The sequence below is a fragment of the Cynocephalus volans genome, chromosome 13 (assembly GCF_027409185.1).
Source record: "Cynocephalus volans isolate mCynVol1 chromosome 13, mCynVol1.pri, whole genome shotgun sequence".
NCBI lineage: Eukaryota > Metazoa > Chordata > Mammalia > Dermoptera > Cynocephalidae > Cynocephalus > Cynocephalus volans.
This window is the reverse complement of record NC_084472.1, coordinates 110,487,473-110,500,912: the sequence shown is the minus strand read 5'-3', so window position 1 is coordinate 110,500,912 and position 13,440 is coordinate 110,487,473. Positions and strand designations below refer to the sequence as shown.

Genomic DNA, 13,440 nt, shown 5'->3' with positions numbered 1-13,440 from the left:
GAGAGTGGGAGGCCTGGACCGAAAAGTACAGCCCCAGAAGGAACACGACCTCCACTCAGAAGCCCAGGGAGGGTCCCAGGGAGGCTGGTGGGGGGTTTCCTGGACTTGCACGCAGATAGCTGTGTCCAGTGGGAAAGAGCAGGAGGGGGATCGTGGTCCGTTGTCCGTGGCTGGTCCTGACAACTTTCAGTTAAGGGCTCTGAAGGAGCAGAACTCCAGCCCCAGGGGCTGAATTGTGAGGTAGAGTAAGAGAAAGAAAGAAGCAGATAAGCTGACATGCAAACTGGTCCACACTCAGTTTATTGCTTTGTTAAGCTGTGCACAGGGAGGAAAGGCGACATCTTCATTTCTCAGTGCCACTGGTGATACCGTCCATCGCCTTCTGAAGGAATTACTCATTACTGTGGAAGAGAACAAAAACACGTATGCTCAAAGTGCTAATAGCGAATTCCTTGCCACTGCAGAACATCCAAATAGTTGTGGCACTGCCAAGTGAAAAACTCCTATGGCAGAAAAAAAGAATGCTTGAAAGAATTTTTATAATTTTGATTGTGAAATTATTTGGCCATGGATAATTTATTTACGATTTTCTATGAATTCCGGGGAACCATGATATTTAATCAGAAGTACTTGCAAATGAGAAAATTTAACATTTTTCACATATAGTAAAATTTTTATGAATAAAACAACTAAGTTAATATCTTTTTTTTTTTAGAAATTGAAATACACATTAATTTTTTTCCATACATTGGAGCAAATCATCTTTGGTTTTTCATGTTAACACTTTTTATGGCCCTTGAAAACTCAGTCTTTAAGCACTGTACCTACAGTGCCTCATGGACAAAATGGTACAGAATGAGTTTCTTGTATAAACTAATTTACAGATCTTATGTCTTATTAGGGTCAACTCTTTAATTCCATTATAGCAACAAAAGCAAGTTTCCAACAAACTTGAAAGAAAGATACTAAACTGAAGAAAAAACATACTAAATTATTTAAATACTCACTAATAACAAGATTAATAAAGATCAATAGGTTATTTAATGGTGCCATAATTCATCAATTCATTTAACAATCAATACTTAGAAATGAATTATAGATAAGAATTTCATTTTAATTTCAAATGTATTTATTTTAAGGAACACCTCCTGCTGTGGTTAAATGTATCCCCCAAAAGTTCATGTGCTGGAAACTTGACCCCCACTGAAACAGTGTTAAGTGGGAAGTCCAATTATGGGATTTGAAAGGTGGGGCCCTTAAGCGGTGATTAGATTGTGAGGACTGTGCCCTTGTGAATGGATTGATCCATTCATGGAGTAATGAGCATGGTTTGATGGCTTTAAAAGGAGAGTGAGTGAGAAGCTTAGCTCTCTTGCCCAGCACATTCTCCTCATGTGATACCCTGAGCTGCTGTAGAAGGAGGCCCTCACCAGATGTGCTCCTGGACCTTGGACTTCCCAGCCTCCAAAACTGTAAAAAATAAACCTCTTTTTCTTATATATTACCCAGTTTCAGGTATTTGGTAATAAGCAACAGACACAGACTAATACACCTCCTAATGTACTTACCTACTGTTATGTGTTTGGGTACTTCCCTGCGATTTGGATCTAAATAAATAAGAAAACAACACTTTCAGACTGATATAATAAAATTTGTCAAAATTATGTTTTGTTTATTTTTAATGGCAATTTCTTCCTCCTTCCCTTCAAAGTTGTGAAAAAAGAAATATCTGCCAAATTTCTATTTTTATAGTAATAATTATCAAAAGTCAAAATAAAATTCCTCAGCCTAGTTTTCATTTTTATACTCACAGATTCCTTATTTCTAATCCACCAACAAAAAGAATGGGAGAGAAAAAGACTATATTGAAGAAGAATTAGTCAAAATTAATTCACAGAGAAGATAATACAGATAGTAAGATTAGTGAGAATTTAGGGATAACAGTGGCATACTTTTACCCTTCCCATCCTTTCCTAGCTCTGATATTTTGTATCTTCAAACTTAGTAGTTCAAAACTACTACTATAATAATGAGCTAACAGAAAGAGAAATCAAGAAAGTAAGCTCATTTACAACAGTCACACACACACACACAAAAAAAAAAAACCTAGGAATCTAACAAAGGAGGTAAAAAAAATCTCTGCAATGAGAACTACAAACCAATACTGAAAGAAATTAATGAAGACACAAAACGATGGAAAGATATTCTATGCTCTTGGATTGTAAGGATTAACATTGTAAAAATGTCTATACTACCCAAAGCAATTCACAGATTCAATGCAATCTCCATCAAAATACCAATGACATTCTTCACAGAAAAAACAATTCTAACATTCACATGGAACAACAAAAGACCCCAAATAGCCAAAGCAATCCTGAGCAGATAAATAAATAAATAAATAAAAGGCAGAGGCATAACACTCCCTGACTTCAAACTATACTGCAAAGCTGTAGTAACCAAAACAGCATGGTACCAGCATAAAAACAGACACTCAGACCAATGGAACAGAACTGAGAACCCGGAAATCAGCCCACATACTTTCAGCCAACTGATCTTTGACAAAGTAAAAAAAATTTTAAAGATTAAATTAATTAATACTTGCTCCTAAAATGGGAATTATTAACAAGTTGATTTTGGTTCACTACCTTATCAATTGTGGCTCCTTGAAAAAAATCAAGCAACTGTTTTTTAATTATTAACTTTTTCACTGTTAGTGTTCAACATATTTATTTATAAGAAACATTTCCTAAGTTGCTTACCTACTGGTATGTGCTTGGGCACTATCTTCTGACTTATATCTAAATAAAAATAAAAATAATGTCTAGAAGTTAATACTAAGAAACTTTCCTACTTTGAGAATAAAGAGCAGGCCATTTTATACCAAAACTAACACTTTAAACACGTGGGGCATGCAAATAAGTAGCATTCTTGTTTAGCCAAACAGCAAGTACAACATATAGCACAAGATAGAAATTCTTCAGTGGGGAAGAGTATCATGATAGCAGAGATTTTTTTTTTTTTTTTTTTATCACTTCAAAGCATAGAATATAAGTTTAACTCTAAATGCCTAAATCAGGCCTTCAGGCTCCAAGTTATCTTTTTATTTGTTGATTTACACATTGCTACATTTTATAAATTAAAACTCACATTTACTTCTGGGCAATCTGACAGACTGAACTGGTAGTAAAACTTCCCCTATTTCACACATATAGAAAAGCTAAAGAAAACAGCACAAAACTTTAAGACACAAGTGAGATTGATAGCCAGAAAGACTTTACATCTATCAGTACAAAAATGAAGAAACTAGAAGCTCAGAGGAAAACCATGAATTATTTATATCTAAGGGGCATGGTTTTAATAATTATAGTTTTAAAACACTGAGGGCATGGATCTTTACATTTTAAAAAGCTGGAACAGAGCTGTTTTGCCCAAGTCTGGTAGTCTTGCATGCAGTCAATTAAAGCTATGACAACTGGACTCAGAAATGCAACAAGGGAACTATCTCAGCCATGTGGACAAAAAAGGATCACCCAGAGATACAGAAACCCCAGGCCTCAGGTATTAGGGCAGAACCTCCATTGCTCAATTTCACTACCCACAAATATGAACCAGCAAGCATGGAAAATATTGCAACATTCATGCCCCAGGAGAGGTAAACACAAAACAACCTCCTCCTCCCAATGTATGCCTCTATAACTCAGGGCATGCAGAATTTCCATGAGGATTGCTGCCTCTGAGGGTGAGCTTACAAATCTAAAATTAAAAACTACTGTATGTTTAATGTCCACAGCTACAGCATAGCAAAACAAAAAATTCAAACATCAAAAGAAATGGATAGTATTTTTTTTAAAAAACCTTCAAAATAGAAACATTTAGGATCTCCACAGATACTTTTTTTTTTTTTAATTTCAGAAAATTCCTCCAAAGTGACCTGGGTAAGAATTCACTCAGTTGTTTGCAAACACTTATTTTGAGTTTCTGGTTGTAGACTCTCCAAATAAAGAAGTAAACGTCCTGCTGTGGATTGGACATCCCTTCAAACTCATTGAGGCTTGGTCCCTACAGTGACAGTGTTAAGGGGGTGATAAATCCTATTGTGGTAGTTGAAAGGTGGGGCCTTGTAGAGGTGACTGGATTGTGAAGACTGTACCCACATGAATGGATTGATCCGTTCTTGGAATAATGGTAGTGGTTCTGGTGACTTTAAAATTAGAGCAAATGAGGAGGTTTGTCTCTCTCTCTCTCTCTCTGCCATGCCATTCTTGCCATGTGCCACCCTGCTTTGCTGTGGAGTCACTACCAACCAACAAGCCTGTCACCAGAGATGTTCCCTGGACTTTGGACTTCCTAACCTCTGAATCTATAAGCAATAAATATTGCTTCTTTATAAATTACCTAGTTTTAAACATTTCTGTTATAAGCAACAAAAATACACTAACAGAAAATTGGGACCAGAAAATTGGGGTGTTGCTTATAACAAATACTTGAAAATGTGGAAGCAGTTTTAGAACTGGGTGTTAGGCAAAGGTAGGAGGAGTTTGGAGGACTCAGAAAAAGACAAAAAGATGGAAGTTTGGATCTTCTTAGAGACTGGTTAAATAGTGCTGACCAGAATGCTAATAGAAATATGGACAGTAGAGGCCATTCTGAGAAGACCTCAGATGTAAATGAAAAGGAAATTATTGAAAACTGCGGCAAAGGTCACTGTTGCTATGAAATGGCAAGAACATGGCTATGTTCTGTTCATGCCCAAGAGCTCTATGGGATGAACTTGAGAGTTAAGAACCAAAATATTTGATGGAAGGAATTTCTAAGCAGCAAAGCATTCAGGAAGCTGCCTGGCTACTTGCAACAGCCTACTCTGAGTTATGGCAGAAAAGGCATAACATAAAGCCAGCATTTTTAATTCAAAAGAAAGAGAGTACAAAAGTGGAAAACTTTCATCCTGGTCATGAAAGCAAGGGTATAGCCCAGCAACCATTTGCTAAGGAGATTAGTACAGTAGAAAGGGATTATCGAGAGAATGGAAAAAAGATTTTGAAGGAATTTCAGAGATCTTTGAGGCTGTACCTCCCATCACAGGCCCAGAGGCCTTCAGAGACAGAATGGTCTCAGGGAACAGTCCCAAGGCACCCTCCATGGGCTTGCTCCCTAGGGCCACCTAGGGATGCTGGTCCCTGCACCCTGGCCACTTTCATTGCTGTAGATGTAGGTAAATTGGCTCCAAGTGTGGCCTGACCTGCAATTTCAGAATGTACAAGTTGGAAGCCTTGGTGATGTCCGCATGGTGTTAAGTTTGTGAGCTCACAGAATGCTAGAGCCACCCCCAAATTTCAAAGGATGTATCAAAAAGCCTGGGGACCCAGGAAAAGATCTCTCACATGGGTGGAGTCACCACAAAGAGCTGTTGCTAGAGCAATTCCAAACAGAAATGTGGAATCAGAGTTGCAGCAGAAAAACCACACCAAGCCCATGTCCGATGGAGCCATGAGAGCAGGACAACCATGGAGACCTAATAATTGTAGACCTAGCAGTATGTAATTCCAGTCTGGAAAAGCTAAATCTGACCTGAGACCAGGAAAACCATAGGAGTGGAGCTTCCTGAGGACTTGGGTACCGAACCCCCGCACCAATGTGCAGAGGACGTCAAACATGGAGTCAATGTGCATGCTTTGTGAGGTGAGAGATTTAATGCCTACCGTGCTGGAATTCAACTTATTTAGGACTTGTTACCCTTTTCTTTTGCCCTATGTCTCCATTTTTGAATGGGAATATGTACCCTTTGTCCCACCATTTTATCTTGGAAGTAGATAACTTGTTTGGATTTCACAGATGGGACGTACAGACTTTGACTTTTGATTTGAAACAAGTTAAGACTTTAGGGAGGGAATGACCGTGTTTACCTGTGAGAAGAACATGAATTTGGGGTGACAGGGGCAGAATGCTGTGGGTTGAATTGTGTCCCCAAAGTCCATGAATTCAAAACTTAACCCCCACTGTGACAGTGTTAAGAAAATGGAAACTCCTATTACGGTAATTAAATGGTGGGAGCTTGAAGAGGTGATTAGATTGTGAGGACCATGCCCTAGTAAATGGATTAATCCAATTGACGACTTAACGGTGGTCATGGGCATGATTCTGAGGGCTTTAAAAGGAGAGCCAATGAGGAGGTTAGCTCACTCTCTCTCTGCTCTGCCATTCTCGCCATGTCACACCCTGTACTGCTGTACAGTCACCTTGCCAGATATATTCCCTGGACTGTGGACTTTCCAGCCTCTGAAACAGTAAGCAATAAATTTTATTTTCTTATAAATCATCCAGTTCCAGGTATTCTGTTATGAGCAACAAAGCTGACTAATACACTTCCCATTTGTATACTCCAGTATAAAGAATACAAAAAGATCCTGTTTATGAGTTAGTTTCTTAAACACTTCAACCATTTATTCATTTGTTTCTCAAGAATAAATTCGCAGCATACATTAATTAAACTGAAGGAAAGAAGAGATTGAATTATTTATTAAAAAAATCACTAGTTACTAGATTGGTATATACAAATAGGTTGTTTTTAGGTGTAGTACTTTACCAATTGTATCTACTCAATTAATACTTAGCAGTTCATTTTTGATTATGAATTTTTTCATCTTGTTCATCTTATAACACAAACATATTGTAAGAAATACTTCCTAATTTACATACCTGCTAGTATCTGTTTGGCTGCTGCTTTCTGATCTGGATCTAAATGAGAGTGAAAATAATGCCTCCAAATTAATACTAAAAAAACTGTGCTTCCATAATCAATGATTGTCAGATCATTTTATAACTTGCATTAACTCTTTTATACCACTAATCACCATTAATTAATAAGTCCAAATATTACTAAATTAGGTTGTGCAAATAAGTAAAATTCGTATTTACCCACATACTATGTTCACAAATAGTGTAAATTTCAAATCTCCCACTAGGGAGAGGAGCAAGAAGACAGATTTGTTTTTCTCCTAATCACTTCCCAGCACAAAATACATGCTTGATTTTGAATGCCTGATTCTGGCCTTCGGGTTCCAACCTAATGTTTTATTCATTGATCAATAAATTACCATCGGTAAAGACTTCAAACCTGTACTACCTTCTAGACAATCATGCAGACAGGGCTGACAGGGCAATTTCCCCTCCTATCCCACACACAGAGGTAATAAGAACACAAAATACTAACTAAAATTTTAAGGAAGAAAAGGACATTTCTAATTATAGTAAAAGAGAGAGAGAGGAAATTGAAAATACAAAAGGCTAACTATTAACTAAAGATAAAGACTCCAGGGGAAGGTGAACCTATTATACACAACAGCTTATCAGAAGTTCAGACTTCCTGGAAAGCTGAAACTGACCTCAAACTCTAAACCTGGGAGCCATGAAGGACCATACCACCCATCAAATGAGGATAGTAAAAACTTTTACTCTAGACATTGAGATGCATCAGGAAAATTACTTTACAAATGTGGATGGAAAACAATCACCTAGAGACACAGGAACCCTTAGCACTTAAATTGGCTTAGGACATAGATATAAAAACATCACATAGAGAAATAGAAAACTTAAACCTTTATGAAGTACATGTTCAGGACATCAATTCATGCTTCCCATGAATTCTAGAACCCCAGGCATAAAAATTGTTACAAAAATGCATTACTTAGGAGGGCAAAACTTGAAATAACCTGGACAAGGAGGTTTCTAAAAAGCAGTATATACAAAATTCTCATGAGACAATTATTGCCACTTAAGATGACTTTAAAAAGAAAAAAAAGCTACTAAAATGTAATGTCAACAGCCAGAGCAAGCTAAAAGGAAATACAACAAAGACATCAAAAAATAATGTTTAGAACTTCAGTAGAGGTTAACAGGAACATAATTCATTAAACAAGAAATAAAAGAGCTGCTTTTAAAATCCATTCAGCCCATCTATGTCTTTCAAGTATGGAATTTAACCCATTTACATTTAGAGTTGTTACTGAAAGGTATTTTCTTACTCCTGGCATTTTATTGATTTTCATATGGTTGTTTTAAATATCTTTTGTTCCTTTCTTTCTGTTTGATTATTTGCCTTTGGTATTTGTTGGGTTTTGGGGGGGTGATAAGAAATAGCTTCTTTCTCTTTCCTGTTTGCACGTTTATTCTACCAATGGGTTTGTTTTTTCTCATGCATTCATAGTGGTGATTATTGTTTTTTGGATTCCAGGTGCAGGAGTCCCTTGAGGATTTCTCCTAAGGCTGGTCATGTGGTGGTGAATTCCTACAATTTTTGTTTGCCTGGGAAATATGCTATTTTTCTTTCATTTCTGAAAAATAACCATTCCTAGTACAGAATTCTTGGCTGGTAGTTATTTTTCTTTTAGTTCTTTGAATATATCATCCCATTCTTTTCTGGTCTGTAAGGTTTCGACTGAGAAATCTGCTGTTAGTCTGATGGGGGCTCCCTTATAAGTGGCATGATGCTTTTTTTCTTACTGTTTTTAGGATTCTCTCCTTGTCTTTGATTTTTAACAATTTGACTATATGTGTCTAGGAGAACCTTTCTGGATTCAATCTGTTTGGGGATCTTTGAGGGCCTCTTGGATCTAGGGTCCATCTCTCTCAATACCTGAGGAGTTTCCACTGTTATTTCTTTGAATATGTTCTCAATGCTTTTTCCTTTCTTCTGCCCCTCCAAAACACCCATGGTTCAGAGGTTTGTGTGCTTAAGGTTTCTGATAGCTCTCATTGATTTTCTTCATTTTTGTGGATGGAAAGATTCATATTACGTATATTTTAACTGAAACAGAATTGATAATACATACATGAGAGGTACAGAGTTGACTATCAATACTGTGCACAATATGTGATGATCATATCAGGATAATTAGCATATTCATCATTACAATATGTAATCATTCTTTGTGTTCATTAACCAAAATCTTACCACAGTTCTGTTCTCTCCTTCTGAAAGTTCAATGTATTATTCAATGTATTGTGATTGTTCTTTCTTTTTTCTTTCTTCCTTTCTTTCTAAAGGCAAAGACTTTATCAATAAGACCTCAAAACCAAATGAGATATCATCTCACCCCAGTTAGACTGGCCATTGTCAAATAGACAGAGAATAACAAATGCTGGCAAGGATGTGGAGAAAGTTGAATGCTTTTACCCTGTTGGTGGGACTATAAACTAGCACAGCCATTTTGGAAAACATTATGGAGGCTTCTCAAACAACTACAGATAGAGCTAACATATGCTCCAGCAATCCCTCTACTGGGTGTATACCCAGAGGACTGGAAAAGATCCTGTCGAAGAGATACCTGCTTCCCATGTTTATTGCAGCTGTATTTACTATAACCAAGATTTGGAACTAACCTAAATATCCATAACAGATGACTGAATGAGGAAAATGTGGTATATATACACAATGACATATTGTGTATATATACCAATAAAAAAAAGCATTAAAAAAAAGAATGCAATTCTACCATTCACAACAACATGGATGAGCTTGGAGAAAATTATGTTAAGTGAAATAAGCCAGGCACAGAAAGAGAAATATCACATGTCCTCACTCATAAGTGGGAACAAAAAAAAGAAAGAAAGAGCAATCACAATACAATAATGCACAGAGCTTTCAAAAGGAGAGAACAGAACTGGTTACTAGAGGAAGGAAAGGGGGTGGAGGGTTAGTGACTGTGTACCTTACAAATATGTATAATCAACTATGTTTCAATAAAAAAGAAATAAAGCCCATTTAATTTTACACTTAAAAAATAAAATATATTTAATTACATATTAAAAAAGAAATAATGGAGCTAAAAAAAGACTTGCTGATTTTTAAATTGTTTAGAGAAATCACCCAGAATACTAGATATACCAGTTAGCTAGAATACCAGTTAAAAGACATGAAGGGATTTCAAGGGATTTAGAATAGAGGAGAGTCAAAATTTAAAGAGATAAAGTCTAGGAATTTTCTAAAATTGAAGAATGCATGTGTCTTCACATGAAAGCAAATACTGAGTCCAACTCATGGGCTGTTATAAAACAATGAGAACTAGGTTTACGGTTAAGAAACATTAATAGGAACAAAAGGTTATTTGTTGTTGATTAAAAAAAAAAAAGAAAGAAAAGTTAGGTCAATGTAATTGGTTCTCCCCAACCCATAATCACTACTGAAATTTACATATCTAGATTCATGAGCTCTGTCACAATCCATCAAATTTCAGGCATTTGCTTGTTTAACAAAGTAGTGTACTAATATAAACCAGGTTGGGTAACTTCTGGGCACTCTATATTTTTTTCTTGACTAATTACACATATTCTATCTTCTATTAGAGACAGCTATCTTATTCCTTGTTTCCTCAGAGTAAACTTCCAGTAAACATTTATTAAATGAAGGAAGAATTAATTTATTAGAAACTAAATTACTATACATTCTTAGTCTGGATTTCAATACATTACCAATTGAGGTTGTTCAAAAAATATCTAAAAGTTAATTGTGATTATCAATTCATTCTTAATTTTCAACATGCCTCTTAAAAACAATCTCTTATTTACTTACTTGCTGCTGTATGTGTGAACGCTGCCTTCTAATCTGGATCAAAAAAATAAATAGTTAAAAATAATGTCTCAAGTTACTATTAAGAAAGCTTGCCAACTTCATAAATGAAAGTCAGGTCGTTTTTATAAGCAGTATTATCTCTTTTAGAAGACTAGATACCAATAAATTTTAAAAAGTCCAAAGGTCCCTGAATAAAGATGCAAATAAATAACATTTTATTTACCCATAGACCTCATACACAAAGAGTGCAAATTTCAAATTCCACAGTAAGAAGAGCATCAAGAAATCACAAATTTGCTTTTTCCTTTTCACGTCTAAACACAGAATATAGGTTTTACCCTGAATGTCTAATTCTGACCTTTATTAGAATGCTTCAAATAATTTGTGAAAAAATAAAATTGAAAGATAATATGGATCTTTCCATGAACTTTTTGAACTATCCTTGTATATACCCCAACTTTTAACTTATTTTTTTTTCTTCATTGTTGAAGAAATGACTATGTTTTGTAAATTAAAGCCTGTACTGACTTCTAGACAATCTAGCAGAGTGTCTGGCAAAGCTATTTCCCCTTTTCATTCCTCACATAGAGTAGTGCTGGAAAAAACATAACACAAACATTTAGTGTACAATTGAGGTTAACAACAAAGAAAGACTTCTCCTGGTGTCAGTAAAAATGATAAATCTGAAACCTCACAGAGTAAACAGGAGCTGAGGCTGAACGACTGCAGAAGTATTAAACCAGACGTACACCTTTGGGACTACAGACTTAATAGCCCTGCCTTAGAAAAAGCTGAAATCCCAGGCCCTTGGATGTGGAAAACCTGTAACTATACTTCTTAACTATACCTGGACTCCAGAAAGGGCCTTATCACTCATGAAACATAAATAATAAAAATTCTGACCAGCGGCCTTAGAAATGCAGCAGGAAAGTGAGTGGATGTAGGTGAAAAAATGCATTACTGAGAGAATTAAGAATCCCAGCTTCCAAAAGGTGTAGTTTCAGGACCCCAGTCACACTCTCACAAATTCTTAAAAACCATGTATAGTAATTGCTTTGCATATTTTTGCTTTAAGAGAAGCAAAAATGAAATAACTCACATATATGTTTCCACAACACAGCACATGCAAAATTCTTATGGGAAAATTATAACCACTGAAGATAAACGAATCTGTGATTACAAATCACTAAGAGTTAATGTCAACATCACAGCCAAACAATGAATTTACACACTAAGAACTACAAATTATTTGTTTAAAAAACACATATATGTAAGAATATTTATAATCCCCACAGTAACCTTTGCAGAAATAGAATCCATATGTCTAGAACAGGACAGACATGGAAGAAGAATTGGAGAAATAAGAGTAATCTCAGGAAAACAAACAGAATATGATTAAAAACAATATATGAAAGTAAAGTTATAAACCATTATGGCATATTTCCAATACTTGCCAAGATGGAGCAACAAACTGGATTTACTCTACTGCCTGAAACAACTGAAAATCCAGACCAAATGTATGAAACAGTGGTTTTCAAACATTGGATATTAGACAGTGAAGAATAGTGAACTCTGAGAAAGGAAAATAAACAAGATGAGTCCTACGACTGACACTCCCTAATGCCTGGAGATAGTTTCCAGGTTGCAGTGCAGTGAGGTGGACTCAGGCAAAGCCCAGCAGTCTCCCTGAGTTGAGGTGGTAGAATTGGGAGTCTAGGGAGGCCAAGGCAGGTAGAATTCACGTGGCAGAACAACAGAGAGGAACGGGAATGCTTAGAGAACGCCCTTGAGAACTGTGGAGGACCCCACTGCATCTTCTGCAGAATGCTCATCAGTGCCTGGAAGTGAGGAAACTGCCTAAGCCATAGTAAAAACGTTCATCCAATCTTTCATGGTCAGTCAGAGTCGGGAACAGTTTATATTCCCACCACCTGAGTTGAAAAATCTCATAAATCACAGTGACTTGGGTAGAGTTACCACTAGCCTCACTAGTGGTAACTATTCTGATTGTGCTAAACAAAGCTTCAAAGAAATGGTGTTAGAGAAATTGGACATTCTTATGCAGAGAAATAACTCTATCCATATACCTCTTAACCTACACAAAATTAATTCAAATTAGATATAGATCTAAATGCAAAACCTAAAACTATGAAACTTTTAGAAGAAAACATGAAAGAAAATCTTTGTGAACTGGGGTTAGGCAAGAATTTCTTAGCTACACCAAAATTACTATCTATAAAAGAAGAAATGAATACATTGGATTGCATAAAAATCTAAAACGTTTTCTCTTTGGAAGATTGTTAAAAGAATGAAAAAACAAGTCTTTGACTGGGAGAACATATTTGCAAATCATATATATGATGAAGGACGCATATCCAAAATATATGAAGAACACTCAAAATGCAATAAACAACCCATTTCAAAAATGATTTGAGCAACTCAATAATAAAGATAGGGCTGGCAAGTTAGCTCAGCTGGTTAGAGCACAGTGTTGTAACACCAAGGTCAGTGGTTTGGATTCTCATACCAGCCAGCTGCCAAAAATGAAAATTAAAGATGAAATAATTATAATGATAATAAGGCAAATAATGAATAGGCATTTCTCCAAAAAGATATAGAGATCACAAATAACCACATGAAACAATTGTAAATATCATTAGTCATTACAGAAATGCAAATTGAAATCACAATGATAGACCATGACACGTTATAAAAATCACTAAGTTAAAAAAATTAGAACATAGCAAGTGTGGAAAAGGATATGGAGAAACTAGAACTCTCATACACTGGTGGTTGAAACACATCATGAAACAACTGCATTGGAAAACAGTTCGGCTCTTTCTTTAAATATTGAAAATACACCTACCCAGCCA

At 35.9% G+C, this 13,440-nt stretch overlaps 1 long non-coding RNA gene across 1 annotated transcript; it reads right to left on the bottom strand.

Moving 5' to 3' along the window:
- Positions 1-272: 272 nt before the first annotated feature.
- LOC134361552 (uncharacterized) lies at positions 273-1,609 on the bottom strand. Its single transcript, XR_010021470.1, has 2 exons — positions 1,569-1,609; positions 273-401 (listed from the first exon to the last, which is right to left on the bottom strand). It is a non-coding gene; the product is annotated as an uncharacterized LOC134361552 (long non-coding RNA).
- Between the last annotated feature and the right edge of the window lie 11,831 nt (positions 1,610-13,440).